General features: G+C 40.7%; 1 pseudogene; it reads right to left on the bottom strand.

Moving 5' to 3' along the window:
* Positions 1–615: 615 nt before the first annotated feature.
* LOC110594678 overlaps positions 616–8,050 on the bottom strand; it is a 29,856-nt pseudogene continuing 22,421 nt past the window's right edge.

Raw genomic sequence — 8,050 nt, 5'->3', positions numbered from 1 at the left:
TTACTCACTTCGAATTTTCCAGGCCCCATGTGTCCACATAGTGTGTATTAAGACACTGGATAGCTGCAGAAAACAAATGCCCAGATAGAAGCAAGAAATGAAAGAAAATTGATCCAAATAATTGAATGTCATTTTGACACCTTAACTTCTGAGAGACAAGCATCATTAATGACAGACAGCTCAGTCTTCTTTTCTTCTTATCAGAAACTGGAAATTACTGAGGTAGAAATTGTTCAAACAGTTTAAAAGATCATGCAGGTTCAAACAGGTTAAAAGACCAGAGAATTTACACTGAGGTCCTTTTTATTAATGACCATTTCCTTATAGTGATCCATGCAGGGGTAACTCCTCATGTGCTTCTCAAGTACAAATCTCACTCTAGAATTTCAGATGCCTATTTCTGACTCTACAGGAAACATATCCCCAAAGGTGCCATTTGCTCTCAAGGTCATTTCCCTTCTAGGCCTGCCCACTGCTGCATCACCTTTCTGTTTCCCATCCACACTGAGCAAGCATCTGAAAGAATGGGTCTTATGCTCACATTACCTATGCCTTAGATGTTTTCCAAGGGCCCTGAAGAATGCTTTTGAGATGTGCACCCAACAAGGCAGGCAGTCAACAGCAGTACTGACAGGGTTCCAGGTTATAGAATACACTGTTGCCACAATGAGGGGAAGGAATGGTACAGAACAAGACCTTATGGAATTCCTAAGTCCCTCAGTGTCTCCATCAGCTCATCTCGAAGCTGGGCAAATCTCCAGTGGTGAACCACACCCAGGGCACCACAAGTCTCCAGAGAGACACTGGATAGCTCCAGGCTTAACATGCTCATCCTGACAGTGTAGTGCAGCAGGCTGGCTAGGGTGGCCATGGAGATGAGATTTCCACAAAAGCTGAAGGTGGTGAGCTGAGGGCATTAACTCAGGGCTGGCAGAATGGCGTTGTGTTGGGAGTCTGTGATCCACATTCATCTAAGTCCAGGATCTGGACAGTGACAGTTGTCTTCTCTCTCAGAACGTGGAAGGACTCGGGACTGAAGTGGGTCAGTCTGACACCACTGAGGTCCAGGACCTCCAACTGACTGATGCTCGGGCACTGGGACAGAAGCCTCAGGTCTGACTCAGACAGCAGGCAGCTAGTTATTGCCAGGGTCTCCAAGGGGTTCTTTAGGCACCTGAGGAGACATAAGCAGTCAGTCCTGGGGAATGGTAGTGAGAAGTGGAAGGAAATGACCTCAAATGGAAGGCGACAATTTTCCCTAATCTCAAGGTTGTTCTGACCATGTAATGGTCAACACCCAGGACACTGGGGAAGATGAGCCTCGTTACTCAACTCAGTGTCATAGGAAGTTGAGTCAGTCAGGTGCAGTGGTTCACACCAGTAATCTGAGCACTTTGGGAGGCTGAGGTGAAAGAATTGCCTGAGCTCATGGACTCAAGACCAGCCTGGGCAACTTGCCAAGATCTCATCTCTACAATAAATCACCAAAAAGTTAGCCGGGCTTGATGGCATGTACCTGTAGTTCCAGTTACTTGGAAGGTTGAGGTGGAAGGATCGCCTGAGCCCAGAAGATCAAGGCCATGGTGGTTATGAGCAGTGTGCCACTGCACTCCTGCCTGTGCAACAAAGTGAGACTGATTATAAAAAATTTTTTTCTTCCATTACATTTGCCTAATTTACTCATTTTTAACAAATATGTTTGAACTATTCATGAAGATTTTATAAGACATTGAACAAAACCAATCATCACCTCAAGTTATTTTCCTATTTACCATTTTTACAATATGTGAATGTTAGGCAGTGACCACCTAAACAAGAACCCTAAATTTAAATATCTGGGTATTTTGCCAATCAGATTACACAAAGTTTTTTGAAACCAACAATATTAAATTGGTCTTATTTAGCAAAGATTTTCCTAAGTCATATGAACTAAAGGACATAGGCTTAGGTTCTATTTTTCTGATAATATATTTGATATAAGCACTTACTTTTTCTTTAAACTAATTAATCAGAGCTCTGTTATATATTTTAGTATAAAAATACCACATACACATAACATTGACATACAGACACACAGAGAGAAGCAGATCTTATAGTTTTCATTAAGATTCTTTAATTGCCAGTTTTCAAATTGTTTCTTTTCCCTCTTTTGGTTGTCACCCCTTCTGATTACTTGTTTCATTGCCCTAAAAAAATTTTAGCTGGAAATTTTTAGCTCAGGAAGCATGGCAGTGGCACACCAGACTTTGGTAAAGCAATGAACACCAGCCTCTCAGAGTAGAATCCTTTTAAACTTTCCCTTTAATGGGGGAAGTTCATCAAGGTGATTGGCCCTGTCATCATGGAGTGCAGGTACACAGAAAATGACATCAGGTGATGGATGGCAGGCAGATGTGTGAGTTAGTCACACGATTGCTGCAATGGTGATGAAGTCTGTGTCATATCACAAAGGGCTGATTAGGTCAACGTTGTTCTATTGGTTGGAGGCAAATATTTGAAATAGAAAAGTTAATTAGTACAAGACAAACTGGGGAGGGGATTGTAAAACAAGTATCGATAGCTACCTTCGAGAAACCAGTTCTGTCCTTAGAAGATAAATTAAAGTGAACTGCTATAAAATCGTGACAGATCTAGGCAATGGTAAAATGGCTGCTCATTGGATATATTAACTCCAAGTTATGTCCTATCAGGAACAAAATAGACAATCCAAAAATAGATCCATATCTATGTAGTCATTTTGGATAAAGTGCCAATGTAATTCAACGGGAGAAAGAAGAGTCTTTTCAACAAACAATGTGGGAATGGCTGGATATCTACACAAAAACAAAACAAATATCAAAATATGCCTTATGTCAGGTGCGGTGGCTCAAGCCTGTAATCCCAGCACTTTGGGAGGCCGAGGCAAGAGGATAGGATTGTTTGAGCTCAGGGGTTCAAATCAGCCTGAGCAACTTGGCGAAACCTCGTCTGTACAATAAAAAAAAAATTAGCTGGGCATGGCGGCTACTTTGAAGACTGTAGAGGAGGGACCTCCTGAGCCCAGAAGGTCAAGATTGCGGTGGCCAGGAACGTGCCACTGCACTCCATCCTGGGTGACAGAGTAAAACTCCAACCAAAATAATTTTTTTAAAAAGGCTGGGCACTGTTGCTCACACCTGTAATCCCTGCATTTTGAAAGACCGAGGTGAGAGGATTGTCTGAGCCCATGGGTTTGAGACCAGTCTGGCAACTTGGCAAGAACTCACCTCTACAATAAATAAAATAAAAAAGTAGCCGGGCATGGTGGTGTGTGCTTCTAATTCCAGCTACTTGGAAGGCTGAGGCACAAGGATTACCTGAGCTCAGCAGGTCAAGGATGTGGTGGCCATGAGCATGCCACTGCACTCCAGCCTGGGCAACAGAGTGAGAAGAAACTCCAATTCAAAAAAGAAAAAAGAAAATTTGCCTCACCCCATGCAAGAAAGTTAACTTGAAATGGATTATGTAAAAGTTAAAAATAGAAAACTACTTGAAGAAAATTTAGGATAGAATCTTTGCAACCTTGGAATAAAGATTTTCAATTTCCTAGATGGAATTAGAGATTATAATACTGAGTGATCTTTCACAAAAATAAAGATCTGAGTATCACATGTTCTCACTCATAAGTGGATCTTGAACAACTACTGTAATATTATAAGAAAAGGAATGATGGCAGTGGGAAACTGGGGGTGGAAGTGGGGGACGGAGAGGTGGGATTGACAGTAGTCGATATCTGTCTGGGAAAGGGGGACACACCTCATCAACAAGGGTACCTGCACAATGACTATTTGTATATCTAACCCTGAATTATACCCCACAATTTTAAAATCAAAAATTTTTTTAAAAAGATTTCAACTATAATGTAAAAAAAGTACACAATATAAGAGAAAATGGAAAAATTAGAATTTATTAAAATTTACACTTTATGACCTTCTAAACATATCATTAAGGAAGAAAAAGACAAGGACACACTGGGAGAAAATATTCACAATACATATGACTAACAAATATTTGTATCCAGAATATTTATTTTAAATATTCTTGCAACTCAATAATAATAACAAAAGAAATGATCAAAAGGCTCAAAGAGATACTTTACAAAAGAAGTTATGCAAATATCAAAAAAGCACATGAAAAGATATTCAGCATCATTAGTTATCAGGAAAATGTAGTTTCTTATAAAGAGAAACGTAAGCTTCTTGTTTGACCCACTAATCCCAATCCTAGTTATTTAGCAAGGAGAAATAAAGTGACGTGTCCACACAAAGATTTGTACATAATGCTCACAGCAACTTTTTTCATAAATCACAAAATAGAAGCAGCCAAACTATTTCCCAGTAAGTAAATAGATAACAAAGACAAACAAAAATAGATAAGCCATTATATGTTTGTCCATACAATGGAATACCACACAATAATAACAAGAAAGGAACTCCCCATACACACAACAAGATTATTTGTAAAAGTAGTCTTGTGTTGCTTATCAAGGGAGATATATTCTGAGAAATGTGTCTCTAAGTGATTTCATCATTGTGTGAATATCACACATAACATGTACTTATACAAGCATGGATGGTAGAGCCTACTACATACCTAGGCTGCATTGTGTTGCTGTTGCTCCAAGGCATCCACATTAGTAGAGCATGTTACTGTGTCAAATACTATAGGCAAGTGTAACACAATTATAAGTATTTGTGTATCTAAACATAGAAAAGGTACAGTAGACATATGGAGTGAAAGATGAGCAAAAAGGGAACATCTGTCCAGGGCACTTTCCATGAATGAAGCCTGCAGGATTGGAAGTTGCTCTGGGGGAGTCAGTGATGTGTAAATGTAAAGGTCAAGAACATTGCTGAACACTACTGTAGACTTTATACACACTGTATATTTAGGCTACACTAAATTACAAAAAATTTCTTTCTGGCTGGGTGTGGTGGTTCATGCCTACTATTCCAGCGCTTTGGGAGGCCAAGGCGAGAGGATTGTCTGAGCACACGGGTTCAAGACCAGCATGGGCAACTTGATGAGATCCCATCTCTACAATAAATAAAAAAATTAGCCGGGAGTGGTGGTGTGTGCCTATAGTTGCAGCTACTTGGAAGGCTAAGGAGGAAGGATCCCCTGAGCCCAGCAGGTCAAGGCTGCGGTGGCCATGAGTAAACCACTTCCCTCCAGCCTGGGTGACAGACTGAGACTCCTACTGAAAAAATTTTTCTTTCAATAATAAGTTAATCTTAGTTTACTTAGACGACCACTGCCGTACATGCGTTGGTGTGATATAGAAAGTCCTTATGTGAAGCATGACTGTATTATGCTGAGTCAAAGAAACCAGATACAAAACACAACACACTGTGTGATCCCAGTTTTATGCACTTCTAGAAAAAAGTCTAATCAGATCAATTGTTACAGGGAGCTGGGGCAAGGGCAATGGACTAGAAAGGACACAGGGATCTTACAAAGGTGATGGAAATATGTGTGCCTTGATGGTGCTGATGCACATGGGTCAACACTCATCAAAATGTATGCTTTATTTTTTTTTTTTGAGTTGGAGTCTCACTCTGTCACTCAGGCTGAAGTGCATGGCCGCTCCCGGCCACCACAGCCTCAACGTGATGGGCTCTGGTGATCCTTCTGCCTCAGCCTTCCAAATAACTGGAACCATAGGCACATGCTACCACGCCCAGCTAATTTTTGATTTATTGTAGAGATGAGGTCTCACCAAGTTGCCCAGGCGGGTCTCAGATTCTCAGACTCAGGCAATCCACTCACCTCGGTCTCCCAAAGCACTGGGATTACAGGCTGAACCACCAAGCCCAGCCCAAAATGTATACTTTATATGTGTGATGTTTCTTATCAATAAATTATAGCATCATTGATTTTAGTATAATTTATTTTTTAAAACTACATGAATTAATACAGATAAACCTCACCTCGCCCTCCCAAAGTGCTGGAATTATAGGCATAAGTCACCACACTCATCTTGCTTTGTTTTTGAAATGAAGTTTGTTGATACTCTGTTTAAAAGTTGATGAAAATGATCTATCAGAGAGGATGAAAATGATGATTCAGAAGAGATGAGAATAAACACAGGGAGAAAGCTATCAGAAGGCCAAGAGGAGCTTTGATGTGTATAGAGATTTTTGTTACCGTACGGTTGGTAATAGCATAATAGCTTAAGAACCTACATTCACAGAGGTTAAACTGTGAACTGTTCATTTATTGAATTATTATATGCCAACTAATAAGAATAAGAACAAGCCAGCATGGTGGCTCACACCTGTAATCCCAGCACACTGGGAAGTAGAGGCAAGAGGATTGCCTAAGTCCAGGGGTTTGAGTCCAGCCTGGGCAACTTGGTGAGACTGCATCTCTATAATAAGTCAAAAAGTAGCTAGACATGGTTGCGTGTGCCTATGGCCCAAGTTACTTGGAAGACTGAGGCAGAAGGATCGCCTGAGCCCAGCAGGTTGAAGCTGTCGTGGCTATGAGCATGCCACTGCATTCCAGCCTGGGCAGCAGAGTGAGACTCCCACTCAAAAAAAAAAAAGAGAACAAATTGTTAAGGTCTGCATGTAAGTGAGGACAAGTGAGATTATCAGTGTCAAAGTAAGACACTATTCCTATAAGGACATAAAAAATCATACTTCTCTCTGCATACATGGAGATGTATAGAAACTCAGAGAAAAGTCTGGGATGAGATTCATGAAACACAACTCTCAGAGAAGCATCAGGAAGAAGGAGATCAGGTTGACGGCTGCTCTGTGTTATTGGAATGTTTTGTATGGAGGATGTTGTCCTGTATTACACAAGGGGGGGAAAGTGTGAAAAAAATAAAGTTCTTCCACCTATACCTTTTATGATTATAGAAGTTTTATAATACAGATGGAGTGAACACAACTTCCCCAGTGCTATTTCTTCCATATCCCAGTTATGTATACAAATGGTAGCCAGCAAATATTGACTTTCCTGTAATTAGCATTAGTGACAAACTAATGATGGTTTCCATGCTCTGTGCAGTCAGCCGCATCTTCTACCAAGACTCTATGTTCAGTTGTGGGATCACAGAGCAACAGAGACACAGTCCCAGCATATTAAGGGACGATGTCTGTCTTACAGGAGAGTTTATCAAGAAAAATGATTATTGTGAAACATACTCTCACCATAAAATTCAGCCATCACACTCATTGGTATTTGACCAAATGAGTACACCAGCATCAAGATGTTTCTAGTAATTCTATTCATAATTGCCCCAACTTGGAAGCAACCAAGATGCCCTTCAGTAGGTGACTGGATCAATAAACTGTTATTTATCCAGTCAATGGAATATTGTCAAGCTATGAAAAGATTTGGAGGATTTTCAACTGCATGTTGCTGAACAAGTGAAAGAATAATCTGAAAGGCCACCTCCTGTATGACATTCTGGAAAAGACAAATCTATGAAGACAATAAAATGCCCAGTGATTGAGGGCACAAAGGATTTTCAGGCATGAAAACTACCCTGTAGGATGCTGTCATGGTGGCTACATGTCATGATGTATTTCACAAAACCCATAAAACGTACAATACCAACAATGATTCCTAATGTAAATTATGGCTTTTGGCGATGGTGATGTGTCCACATGCTCATTGATTATAACAAATGCCCCCCTCTGGCTTGGGATGCTTATCCTGGGGGAGGCTGTGCATGTGTGGGGGCAAGAAGCATGAGGGGGGATCCAAAAAACCCCAAATTATCTTTTGGAGGACAGGCCCCTTGTAGTACAGGCTTCCCCTACTAGGTAAATGTTCTAGAAATTGATCTGCATCAGTGTAACAGTCAATGTTATTGTGAGATGCTGCATTGTGGAAGAAACATCCTGAGTTGTGGAAGAAACGTCCTGAATTCTTCCACCATGAAAACAGACCTGCTCACACTGCAGTGAGTGTTCAGCAGTTTTTGACCCAAAGTCACATGGCTCTCATGCCCTACTCTCCCTTCCACCAGATCTCACTCAAGTGACTTTTTGTTTGTTTGTTTCCCTCAGTGAAAAAA

This window comes from Carlito syrichta, unplaced genomic scaffold, assembly GCF_000164805.1.
Source record: "Carlito syrichta isolate Samal-C Ts95f unplaced genomic scaffold, Tarsius_syrichta-2.0.1 Scaffold123567, whole genome shotgun sequence".
Classification (NCBI taxonomy): domain Eukaryota; kingdom Metazoa; phylum Chordata; class Mammalia; order Primates; family Tarsiidae; genus Carlito; species Carlito syrichta.
The sequence above is the reverse complement of the archived record's forward strand: the minus strand, read 5'-3'. Positions and strand labels throughout refer to the sequence as shown.